General features: G+C 44.6%; 1 protein-coding gene across 2 annotated transcripts in view; it reads right to left on the bottom strand.

Moving 5' to 3' along the window:
- SIAH1 (siah E3 ubiquitin protein ligase 1) overlaps positions 1–3,656 on the bottom strand; it is a 31,590-nt gene extending 27,934 nt beyond the window's left edge. For both annotated transcript variants that reach the window (XM_047834867.1, XM_047834869.1), the window contains exon 1: positions 3,530–3,656. The gene's annotated coding sequence lies outside the window, so the exon portion shown is untranslated. The remainder of the gene's footprint in view (positions 1–3,529) is intronic.
- Between the last annotated feature and the right edge of the window lie 8,571 nt (positions 3,657–12,227).

The raw sequence follows: 12,227 nt of genomic DNA, 5'->3' as shown, positions 1-12,227 counted from the left end.
CACAGCACTCAGTATACATCTGTCAAAACTCCTAATACAGAACACCAAGACTGAACCATGGACTTTGGGTGATAATGATGTGCCAATGTAGGTAGATCATATTGTAACAAATATACCATTCTGGTGGTGGATGTTGATAATGGGGAAGGATATCACTGGGGCTGGGTGAATATGGGAAATCTCTGTACCTTCTATTCAATTTTGCTCTGAACGCAAAACTGCTCTAAAAAAATTTCATTAAAAAAAATTACCTGCAGGCAAGAGGATAATACATGGGTTATCAGCATTATAGATAGGAGTAGGTCAGGAAACAAATAAGTATTGAGTGTTAGGCACTGAGGAGATAGGAATACAAAACACAATTTTGCCCTTATGCATCAGGTGCTCTAATAACTATAGCCACAGCCATGGAAAACCAAATAATTTAAAGGGCATTAGAAAAAACACTATTTAAAAGAAATGATTAAGGATCTGGGGCGCCTGGGTGGCGCAGTCGGTTGAGCGTCCGACTTCAGCCAGGTCACGATCTCGTGGTCCGGGAGTTTGAGCCCCGCGTCAGGCTCTGGGCGGATGGCTCAGAGCCTGGAGCCTGTTTCCGATTCTGTGTCTCCCTCTCTCTCTGCCCCTCCCCCGTTCATGCTCTGTCTCTCTCTGTCCCAAAAATAAATAAACTTTAAAAAAAAAAAAAAAAAAAGAAATGATTAAGGATCATATTACTATAAAGTGAAAAAAATAACTCCAGTTGGTTTTGCGGGGAAGAAGGGAGGCAGGGTGGGATGGGAAGTCTGAGGCTTTCATATATTATTTGTAAGGTGGTGTATATCAAAAATATTCAGAATTTACACATTTACAACATGTGTACAGAAATTCCATAGTCATAACCAAAAGTCCGTAACATCTCTTTAAGCAAAAAAAGAAAAACCTCCAATCTTTTGGAAACTGAATAAATCAAAGCTTTAAAACACAATTTAAGGGGTCACTTTGCAAGGTTATGTAAGACTTGTTTTCAGAACACCGTATATACTGAAAATAAAATCCTAGTCTTCACATTATGTCACTGCTGTCTTGGCTAAATATTTCCTTTGTAATATCAATTAACTTTAGCCTAATTATAATATAATTACAGAAATTAAAGAATATTGCTCTACATCACGTTTGTAAGAGCTTCCCAAAGCTCAGAATGAACAAAGTGAATTAAGTTTGTTTCTGAACTTGTAGTTTGTGTACTACTTATCCTGAAAAGTTCAACATCTATTAATTATACTGTACTTCAGTTTGAAATATTAATAAATGTTACTAAATTATGCTGAAAAAATCCCAACAGGGGGCACCTGAACCAATTCTATAATATACCTAAGATTTTGGCAAAACTAACTTTAGGGTTGCCACTTAACCATTCCAAATCACAAGTTTCTGTAATTTCCAGAATGAAAAATTACACGATTTGTCTCAAAATGTACTTATCATAAAGTTCTCCTAACAGCTACCAATATCCTCTCCTCCACAATTTGAAGCAATATTTCCGTGATAAAATTACCAGACCATTACATTAAAAAAAAATTTTTTTTTAATCTTTATTTATTTTTGAGAGAGACAGAGAGTGAGCAGGGGAGGGGCAGAGAGAGAGGGAGACACTGAATCTGAAGCAGGCTGAGCTGTCGGCACAGAGCCCGACACGGGGCTGGAACTCATGAACCTTCAGATCATGACCTGAGCCAAAGTCGGACACTTAACTGACTGAGCCACCCAGGCGCCCCCAGACCATTACATTTATAACCATACTACCCTTTGCTCTTCCCTTATGTCTAAAAGGGGTGGTAACACCATAGACACCTAACATTCAAAAGGATTCGTTATTCCACTCTTCCAAGTTAGTTAACACAAGCCCTTGGAAGTGAACTGATCCATAAATGTGAAAGTGCTAAAAGGAAACCTCACTTAAGCACTTTGTTGTTTTTTTTTTTTTTTTATAATTCCAGACCACACAAGACCTATCCAAATTCCTTACTATATAAATTTCCAAATGCCACTATCTCAGAGTGCCTGTCAATTTACTATCTAAACCTCTGTTCATTTTGTGCAACTAAAAAAATGCAGTAAAATAAAAACCAAAGCACTAACAACGTACAATGTGAGCTCACATATTTTGGTCTGTGTACTTCCAACATATCCATCATGCCAAAATGAACTCATTAATTATTAAAGAACAAGAGCCCAAGCAGCAAACATTTATTAACCACTAACCCCACTGCTCTAAGCCCTTCACCTATTATCATCTTATCAACTCTCCCAACAATCCTACTGGACGTACATACTGTCATTACACCCATTTTGCAGATAAGGAAAATCAAGCACAGAGAGGTTAAGCATCTTGCCCAAGGTCACAAACGGGTGGGACAGGATGGAACCAAAGCTGGCAGTACTACTTCCGAGTCTGTGCTCCCAACATTCAACTGCTTTAAAGAGTTAACAATTTACCCTTGACAGCCGCTTATCTGGAAATGGTAAATGTTCAACTGCTAGAACAGGCAGTCTGATCGCTGCCCTATATCCAGACTCACGGCTTCTGTGACTTTGACAAATCAGCTACACAATCTGATTTTCTGAGCACACAAACTGGGACTTCTCTGGATGTCAGAGCAAACAAATTCTGAATCTTTCCAGGAATGGAGAAAAGAAAAACCTACGCAACACTGTGACCCAGGTTTCCCACATTCCTAAGTTATAATCTCAGAGACTCAAGAAAGGCCCCCAAACTACCCGAAAAATGAAGCCTAGGAAAACCAAGGTTTACAATAAAAACTAGGGCTTCCCTGGCAAGCCGTTCACGCGATCTCCTCTCTAAAGACATAAACAAGGGAGGAGGCTGCATTCTTCCCACCGCACAATGAAGGCTCAGGCCGGGAGCGGGAGCAAGAGCGCAGCGCCATTGGGGACGGCCGCTCCCGGGGTCGCGGGCAGGCAGAGGAGGCCAAGGACGGCCAAGTCGCCCCGGCCGGCCCCCGGGCCCAGAGCGGCACGGGGAGGGGCCGGAGCGAAGGGCCGGCCACTGCCCGCACTCAGCTGACCTCCGCCATGTTGGCCGCACACCCCGGGACCCTTGACAACAAAGGCCGGCACCGGGGCGCGGGGAGCGCCCGGCGCCTCCCCCCGCCAGGCCCGCCTCCCGGGAGCAGGGGGGCCGGGCCGGGAGGCCAGGAGGCCCTTCCCCGCCCTCGCCCGACCGCGCGGGGCCGACCCCCACGGCGGGCCTGCCGGGCCCGGGGCGCCGGGGGCGGGGGCGAGCCGGCTCGCGACGGCGGGCTGGGCCGAGCAGGGGAGGGGAGGGGCGGGGGGCGGCGCTCGGCCGAGCGGCCGGGCTCTGGCCGAGACAAAGGCGCCCGGCGCCAGGGGCTACCCGCGCCCCCGCCCGAGTGGCGCGACCCGGCCCCGCCGCCCTTCCCGCCCGCCGCCATTACCGGGCCTGGGAGTCCTCCTCCCGGAGAGCCCCTCGCGGCCGGCTCCTCCCTCCAGGCCAGGCCCCACTTACCTGTGGGCGGAGAGCGCGCCTCGGACCCCGGTCCTGGCTCAAACGCGCTCCGTCGCTGCCGCGAACTCCCGCCACCGCGGGCAGTGCCACCGCCTCTTCCCCGTGCCGGCACCGACGGGACACCCTGGGCCGCCGCCGCCGCTCGAGAGCGCGCCCCGCAACGGCTGTCCCGGCTCCCCCCTGGCCGCCGCCGCCGCCGCCGCCGCCGTTTCGCGCGTCCTCGAGCCCGCCGCGCGCCCCCGCTAAATACCACACACTGCGGCGGCCGCCATGAGGAGGCGCGGCCCCGCGCGCCGGCAGCCCGGAGGGGGCGGGGCTTCCCGTGGGCGCGCAGGCGCAGAGGCACTCGTCCGGCCGGCGGCGAGCTGCGTGGGCATCGTGGTGCGGGTCTCCGAGGGTGGCGGTTGGCGCTCTGGCTGCTCGGTTACCGTTGCTGCTACTAACAGCTCGCGCCCGACAAACGCGGGCACGTCACGCTCTCGCCCGCAACCGTCTCCGCCCGGAGGAAGCTAGCGCTTGCCTGCCGCGTGGTCGAGCGTCCCCCGCGGGGCTTTGTTTCGCGCGCGGCCCAAGGGGTAGTCCCGCACCCTCGCCCCTATTTACCGCCCCTCCTGTCGGGTTTGCTGGTTTCACGCAGTGCCTCCACCGACCCTTCCCAACTCCACTCTTTGCCAAAGGAAAAGAAGCTGGCTGCAGCGCCCACCGACCGGGACCCCACCCCTAAACAAGAAGTCCAAGCCCCTCCCTTTGGTTTGAGCAGCTCTTCAGCAAAACCCGGATGAGTTTCAAAGGCTTATTTTAGCTGAAAAGTGGGTAGTGTGGAAAGCACGCCTTTCCCCATGTGTCTCCTCATCTGGAAGTCCCACTCATGGGACTGCATTTCTTTTTAAATAAAAAATGAAAAGTCATTAACCGTTCTTTGATGGGTACGATGCATATATATGAGCAAACGCCAGTGTCTGAGACATTTACAAACTGGGTTTCCATATAAGATGCTCCATAAAAATACTATTCTATACGAAAACTAAGAAGGTACTTTTTACATGGGGTATTAGAAAATATCCAGGGAGTAGTCTCCCCATTATCTCCAAACTCCTCACTAATAGGAAAGCTTTAGGAATGGTAAGTTTTTATGCAATCACTTTACTGAGAACAAACTGAAAGTTTCAGATCGAAAGCCAAAGACAGTTATTTTAGGTACTGGTGCAAGCTGCTAATTTCTGGCTTCCCTCAACAAATTTGTAGACTGTTGTGTGTTGATACCTCTACTTCTGTTTTCAACCTAATACTTATTGTGGCTACTCTCTTTCTATGGAACCATTATCACATCCAGTGTTTCTTGAGGTTGGGAAAGTAAAAGACCACATGTTCTTAGCTGCAAGCTATAATACTAATATACTTCTGTTATGCTTGTCCCCAAAGCCCAAAAGTCAGATGAAGAACTTTGGGTGAGTTATGTGCAGTTATTGATATGTTATATCATTCATTTATTCAACAATAAGTATTTACATAGTGATTCTAATATGTTCTGTCATACACTGTGCTTGGACATGCATGGAGCTTACCTAGTCAGGAAGACATTAACTCATTTATTCTTCAATCATTCATTCCATCAATGACAGATGCAGTGGAATAGTTCTGAGAATAGAGACACTAGCCCTGCATTCATGGAGTGCATACAATCTAATGAGGTACACAAATATTAATCTTACAAATATATCACTAGGACTGTGGAAAATGTTACAAAAGAAATAAAAAGGTAACTGATGCCAAGAAGATACATAACAGGCCAGATAGATAATATAGCATAGGTGATTGAGTTAGAACAGAAGTTTTAGAAGGAATTAACCACATTGTGGGGTAACTGGAAGACTTGAAAAGGAGAAAAGCATTTCAGGAGAAAGCCTTGCATGCTAAGAAGCCTGCCCAGTTGCAGGAACTGAAAAACAATCTCCACTGTGGGTTTTTTTTTTCCCTTGGAGGGATGGAGAAGGGACTGAGAGGGCACAAGTCATGGGTATGTGGTATAGACAATGCTGAAGTCAGTGAGATCAGGACAGATCTTGGCTTTGTGGGTCAAGGTATCAAATTATGTAATAGACAATACTTCTCAGACTGGTGAGGCCAAGAAAGGATTTACTGAGGGATAAAGTTGGAACTGGGCTTTGGCTAAAGGGTAAGAGTTGTCCAGAGGAAGATGGAAAAGGCCTTCCAAGCTAGGGTAACATATGGGAAGCCATAATCACAAATAAGAATGGTATGTCCAGAACTGAACATGATAGGGATGTAGGGCTCAACTAAGGAGATTGGCCAAAATGAGTGAAGGCTGACCAGGGAGAACACATCTGTCTAAGAAAGAAACGAAGGCCTGAACCAAAAGATGACATAGAACATGTTCAGGAGGGTGTTCAAGAGACAGTTGGATCTGGAGTGAAATCAGTTGGATTTAGGGGAGGATAGGATGTGAGGAAGAGCCAAGAGCCAAGGTGTCATTTCTTATTGGGATTAGGTTCTAAATTCCACCCATAAAGAAAAATATATGTAATCAAAATAACCCTTAAAAATCCTTTCAATTGCCCATAAATTAGCCTACATTGTCTGTTAATACAATCCCATACCAGATATGTACGTATAGATGCCCAACATTACTTACACAAAATATAATTTTACATTATTTAAACTGCAGTTTCCTCTCACATTTTTTTGGAGGTGGGGAGTTATTATAAGGTCAACAGAGTTCAGTTTCACTGCAGCTTGGAGGTAAGTTTTTCATTTTCACAGGTGATGTGTTGGGAATAGTCACGTGGCTTCATACTGGTTTGTAAAGGATGCAAGCAGTCACTTTCTGGCCCTAAGGGGGAGGAGCAACACTGGGGAATTGCTCCTCAGGACCTCTTGGCCTGTGCTAACAGTGCAATGGGCATTAACCAAAGAAAACTTGCCAATATGAAACTTGCCAAAGTTCCACACACCCGGCTTTGCCAAAATCAAATTTTGGCCCCCTTATGTCCCTGACCAGTCTCCTATCAACAGCATTTTGTCCATCTGAAAATAGCAGTCTCACCTGGCCCACTGCTGACAGGAGGGAAGTCACCTTATTAGCTGGTGGACTCTTTTAAGCCACAGGGGTTCCCAGGACAAAGCGTTCCCTGGAGACACCACACAGCAATCTCAAAGTGTTGGAACTTTTACCTCAGCTACTCAGAAGCAACTCTGCCCCTGGAATTCTAGCACTTGCTTTCCTTGGCTTTGATCGTGTCTGCTCTCAGCTAGAAGAGCCAAAATTACTTCTTCCTTCTCCAGCTTCCTGGTTATTCAAAACTAATCTCATTTGATTAATTTCATCTGTACTAATCTTAACCAGATCTAGGAGGGGCTCCGTGTGATTTAGTTTATTCCTATTGGAGGTATGAATAGCTGATAGGTGAGACACAAACATCACTACTATCAATGTTAAACATTTGAAGGAAAATAGCCCAATTGTGAAGTAATTAGGCATCCTTTTCTGAATAAAAAGACAACTGTAGGGGTGCCTGGATGCCTCAGTTGGTCAAGCTTCCGACTCTTGATCTCAGCTCAGGTCTTGATCTTAGCTCAGGTCTTGATCTTGGGTCATGAGTTCAAATCCCATGTTGGGCCCCCGCAATGGACGTGAAGTCTACTTACAATATCAAAATTTTTAAAAAATAAATAAAAAATAAAAAAAAGACAACTCTCCTTCCAGGACATCTAATCTGTAGAAAATCATTTTGTAAACTGTAAAGCCAACCCCACTAGTGCTCTACTTGATAGTATTTCAGGATGAGTGCTAAATATTTTCAGGCCATGCAGGGAAAATATTTCAAGGTAGGGAGACATCCTGTTCCCCTCAAATCACATCAAATGGTAATTCCATCTACTCCAATGAAACATACAGTGCTAGGCCTGTAGCTGACCCCTAGTAACTGCTCTGGTGATACTAAGCAACTTGACTTTCCTCTTGCCTACTTATGAATAAAGAAGACACTGATGACACATCTACACTTTGGGATCTTAAATGAACTCATAATAACCTGATATTTAATATGGGTCAGATACCAACTCACTGGCATCTTCTCAAAGACAATTGTTCTTTTCATGATGCCTGGTGAGATTCTACCCAAGAGATGAAGTAGGAGCAAGTAGAATAAGTAGAAAGTGTTTTACTACATTGGTCCGTGATTTTTAACAACTGAATCGTGTTCACCATTAGCTATCATTATTTCTTTCACATGGGAATTCTCTAAAAATACACACATACACATTCTTCCTCACCCCACATTCCCTTACATGACTATTTTTAAACGGTTCTATTAATTAAAAGCACTTGGACACATCTGTCTAGCCAGATCTTTGGGCATACCAGTGTACTTAATTTAAGAAACATGAGTTCAAATTATATATAGTCAAATTACAAATATTTTGTGTTATATTATATGTTATACTCAGATATACTCCATATCATCCCTCCAATGCAATACAATGCTATAGTAACTTTCCAAATGCTCCCAAAAGCTCAAAGCCTTAGTCTCTCTTAGCATAGCTCTCCCTCCCCCCAGTCACCACTGCCCTTTTCCCAAAGCACAAATCCTGCTTTTGTTTAGTCCTTGCGTGGTGCTGCTCTAATTAGTGGATTTCTGAATAGGTCTCTGCAATCCCTGAATTTTTAGAAGGCCCATATTTCAAATTTCTCTTCCATCAAGCCTCTACTAGTTCACTGACTAATTTGGTGAATGCATTAATATCAAGGCACACAGGCTGTCCTGTAGTCAAAGCAAATTGTCCTTTGCATGGATTATACACAATCTCAGATAATGTCAAAGTTGTCAATACAGTTGTTTTACTATGGACCAGTTCACACGACCAAACCCATCACTCTGTAATCACTGATGGCCTGTTTGCTTCCAGGCAGTCATGGAGAACTCCTGCCCAGGAAATGACTGCTAACTCCTCTTATGTTAGACCATCAATACCCATTTATCATTCAGCTTAGCTCCTTCAGGATAGCTCTGAAGACATGTTAGCATTTCCTTCCAAGCTTAACTCTGCTGCTAGCCAAACGGAGAGGCTTTCTGGCCTGAAACTGGGAGGCACTCCTCCCTCCCAAATAGATTCCTATCAGCTTTGCAAAGGAAAGCAGGTCCCCAACATGTCAGACATGCCTGAAGCAGAGCAGAAACAATGTTTTCTTTATCAGACACACCTGTTGCAAGTCATTCTCTGTCTGGGGTTAGTGACTGTATTAAACAGCATCCAAAACGAATTCTGCCAAACATGGCAGAGAAGGAATTGGAGATACACCATGAATGTCTAAAAAGGTGACCGGGACTAACTGTAGAAACTTCCAGAAAGCCCAAATGATCAGAAAATGCATTAGCCCACAACTTCTTTCTCCTTGCATCTAATCTATTTCTTCAGGAAAAAGATTACAAGCTAGTCAATAAATTTTGCAAGAAGCTAGAAAATCTTGCAGGCCTATATGCACCTGGTGGTCTGTGGGAGAACATGATATTAACAATTATTTTCCAAAGGTCAGTCTTTAAATCATTGAAATGCAGCTAGTATACGTCCTGAGGCTTTTGCTATAAATCCTGCCCACCCTCACTGCTCCCCCCACCCCCAGTACACACATAGTCATTTCCAACGATCCAAATTTTTTCTTTATAATCAGGATTTAGCCCTTTTAAAAAATTATATGTTGGGGCGCCTGGGTGGCACAGTCGGTTAAGCGTCCGACTTCAGCCAGGTCACGATCTCGCGGTCCGTGAGTTCGAGCCCCTCGTCGGGCTCTGGGCTGACGGCTCAGAGCCTGGAGCCTGTTTCCGATTCTGTGTCTCCCTCTCTCTCTCTGCCCCTCCCCCGTTCATGCTCTGTCTCTCTCTGTCCCAAAAATAAGTAAACGTTGAAAAAAAAATTTTTTTAATTATATGTTGATTTCCTGTTATGTGCTAAGGAGTAAAGGCAGGGACAGGACACATTCACCACTGTGTTCCCATTAAGAACGCAGTGCCTAGCACAGGGCCCTCAAAGTTTTCGTTAAGCAAATGAAGACTATTAGACAAGAACCATGTGATTAAAAACTGGTTGTAGATGGAATCTATTTACTGTTTTTCTTGTCCATGCTTTCACTCATTATTAGCAGATATCTTTTCCTTCTTTCTTAGAAGAACTAGCATTTGTTCAACTCCTAACATGCTTAAATTTACACACTACTTAATTTAAAATTAGGAATATGTAGGAAGGGTGCATTTCAGGATGAGGAAACTGAAACTCAAGAAAGGGTGATTTTTCCAAGGACACATACTAGTAAGTGGTGGAGTGAAAGTTAACATTCAAGTCCACTGGACTCCAAAGGCTTTGCTCTTTGCTCCGTGTGCCTGTGTGTTCCAACTAAGTTGTGCTGATCTGTAAGGGTTTACACATGAATTATTTTCAAGTTCAGGATTTGCATTTTAATAATTTTAGAATTAATAAAAGTTTATGGTATATTATCTGGACAACTGCATACAACTATCTATATTAATTAAAAAATTAAGGCGTAAAGAAAGAATTGGGTGGCTCAGTCGGTTAAGGATCTGATTTTGGCTCAGGTCATGATCTCAAGGTTTGTGAGTTCAAGTCCTGCATTGGGCTTTCTGCTCTCATTGTGGAGCCTGCTTCAGATCCTCAATCTCTCTCTCTCTCTCTCTCTGCCCCTTCTCCACATGCTCGCTCTCTCTCTCTCTCTCTCTCTCTCTCTCAAAATAAGCTTAAAAAAAATTAAGGAATGTGTGTAACTGGTAGGGTGTAGTGGTGACTACCAGAAACACTGAGGTTGCAGATGGCCACTAGGAAAGGGGGTTCCAGATAAAGACCCAGTGAAGGAGAGGGACAATGACTTTCATTTGAATTATTTTTAATCACCTGTATTGTGTTGCTTTTATAATTAAAGACAATAAAGACAACAAAAAGTCTTTAAAGACAAAGTCTGTGAGTTTAGTTTTTTGTTTGTTTTTGAGAGAGAGCATGAGCGTGAGCAGGGGAGGGGCAAAGGGGGGGGGAAGAGAGAGAGAGAGGGAGGGACAGAGAGAGAGAGAGAGAGAGAGAGAGAGAATCCCAAGCAGGCTTCATGCCCAGCGTGGAGCCCAATGTGGGTCCAAAGTCTGTGAATTCTAGACTTGAGTACTAAATTAGTGACCCTCGACAAGTAATTTAAACTTGTTGCCTTCGTTTCCTCATCTATAGTAAGAGACCTCTGTTCCAGAGTAGTTGTGAATATTAGATGAGTTAATCCACGTAAAACATTTAAGGCAAGGCCTGGCTGGGGTAGAGAGAACACAACAGAAAGGGGCAAGGGGATGTCTGTCTGTGGCAGACAGAATAATAGCCCCCCAAACACCCACCAGTAATCTCCAGCACTGTGACTATGTCCCCTTACAGGGCAAAAAGGACTCTGCAGATGGGGTTAAGGATCTTGAGATGAGGATATCATCCTGGACTCTCCCTTGTAATCACAAGGGTCTTTAATCAGGAAAGATGGGAGGAAGAGAGAGAGAAGGACATGTGAGGACAGAAGCAGAGATCAGAGTGGTGGCAGGAAAGAGCCTTGAGCAGGAAAAGCAGGTGGAGTCCAGAAAGCTGAAAAGGCAAGGAAACAGACTCTCCCCAGGAGTCTCCAGAAGCAACCAGCCCTGCAGACACCTTGGCATTAGCCCAGTGAGACTGATTTTAGACTTCTTGACCTCCAGAACCGTAAGAAGATACATTTGTGTTGTTTTAAGCCACTGAGTTTATAGTAATTTGCTCCAGCAGCACTAGGAAGTTAGCACAGACACAAAAGGAAGTATAAGCCATCAGTCAACAAAGATGGAAACAGAAGTGACAGCCCACTAGGATGGCACGCTTTCAAATATCACAGAACATCTGGATACAAAGCAAAAACCGTCCCAAGGCAAATCAGCCAACAAAGTGAAGGCAGAAGGATGTCTTCCTGGTTTAGTCAGGACGTTAGGACTGAAGAGGCCATCAAAGCTCATTGAGCTGCATGTTTACATGCAGGGAATCTCACAGCCTTTTAGTCCCTCAAGAGAAAGCAAATGCCTGCCTGCTAATATTTTAGTGCGACTGTCCCTACACATTTGAACAATTGATTCTTCATAACTGTCTCTTTGGTAGTCAGTAAGAAATAGCTTCTTGCTGTTCACCCCTTAATCAACAGAAACATTGATAAACCCAGCTGACTTTCCAGGTATATATGTGTATTCATAGACATTTCTTTTCTTTGTTCTTTATTTCTTTTAATAAAAATGTAGCTCTCAAAGATATCCTGAGAAAAGCACTCAGGCTTACAACATTACAGCTTTAATGAGCCAAGAATTCTATTTTTTCCCTATTACACAGAACAATAATTCTTAACAGCTTAAACTTTCAAAGCACTTCACAAGCATTTAATTAATCCTCTCCACTGCCAAAGAGAAGGAAACTGATATTCATAGTATCTCATCCTGACATCCTTTAATTTGGCAAGACTTCCGCTGGCTTTGAAAAAGTGTCTGTACCCCTAAGGTTATTTGGGCCACTGTTGCTTAATCGGTCCTTCTTACCTAATGAAACCTGGTAATCGGAGCGGTTTAAATTGCCATCTCATCAGGCCTAGATGGGGCAGGGAGAACTGCTCTGAGCCTGGAAGAGAAATGGCAGT

The sequence above is a fragment of the Prionailurus viverrinus genome, chromosome E2 (assembly GCF_022837055.1).
Source record: "Prionailurus viverrinus isolate Anna chromosome E2, UM_Priviv_1.0, whole genome shotgun sequence".
NCBI lineage: Eukaryota > Metazoa > Chordata > Mammalia > Carnivora > Felidae > Prionailurus > Prionailurus viverrinus.
The sequence above is the reverse complement of the archived record's forward strand: the minus strand, read 5'-3'. Positions and strand labels throughout refer to the sequence as shown.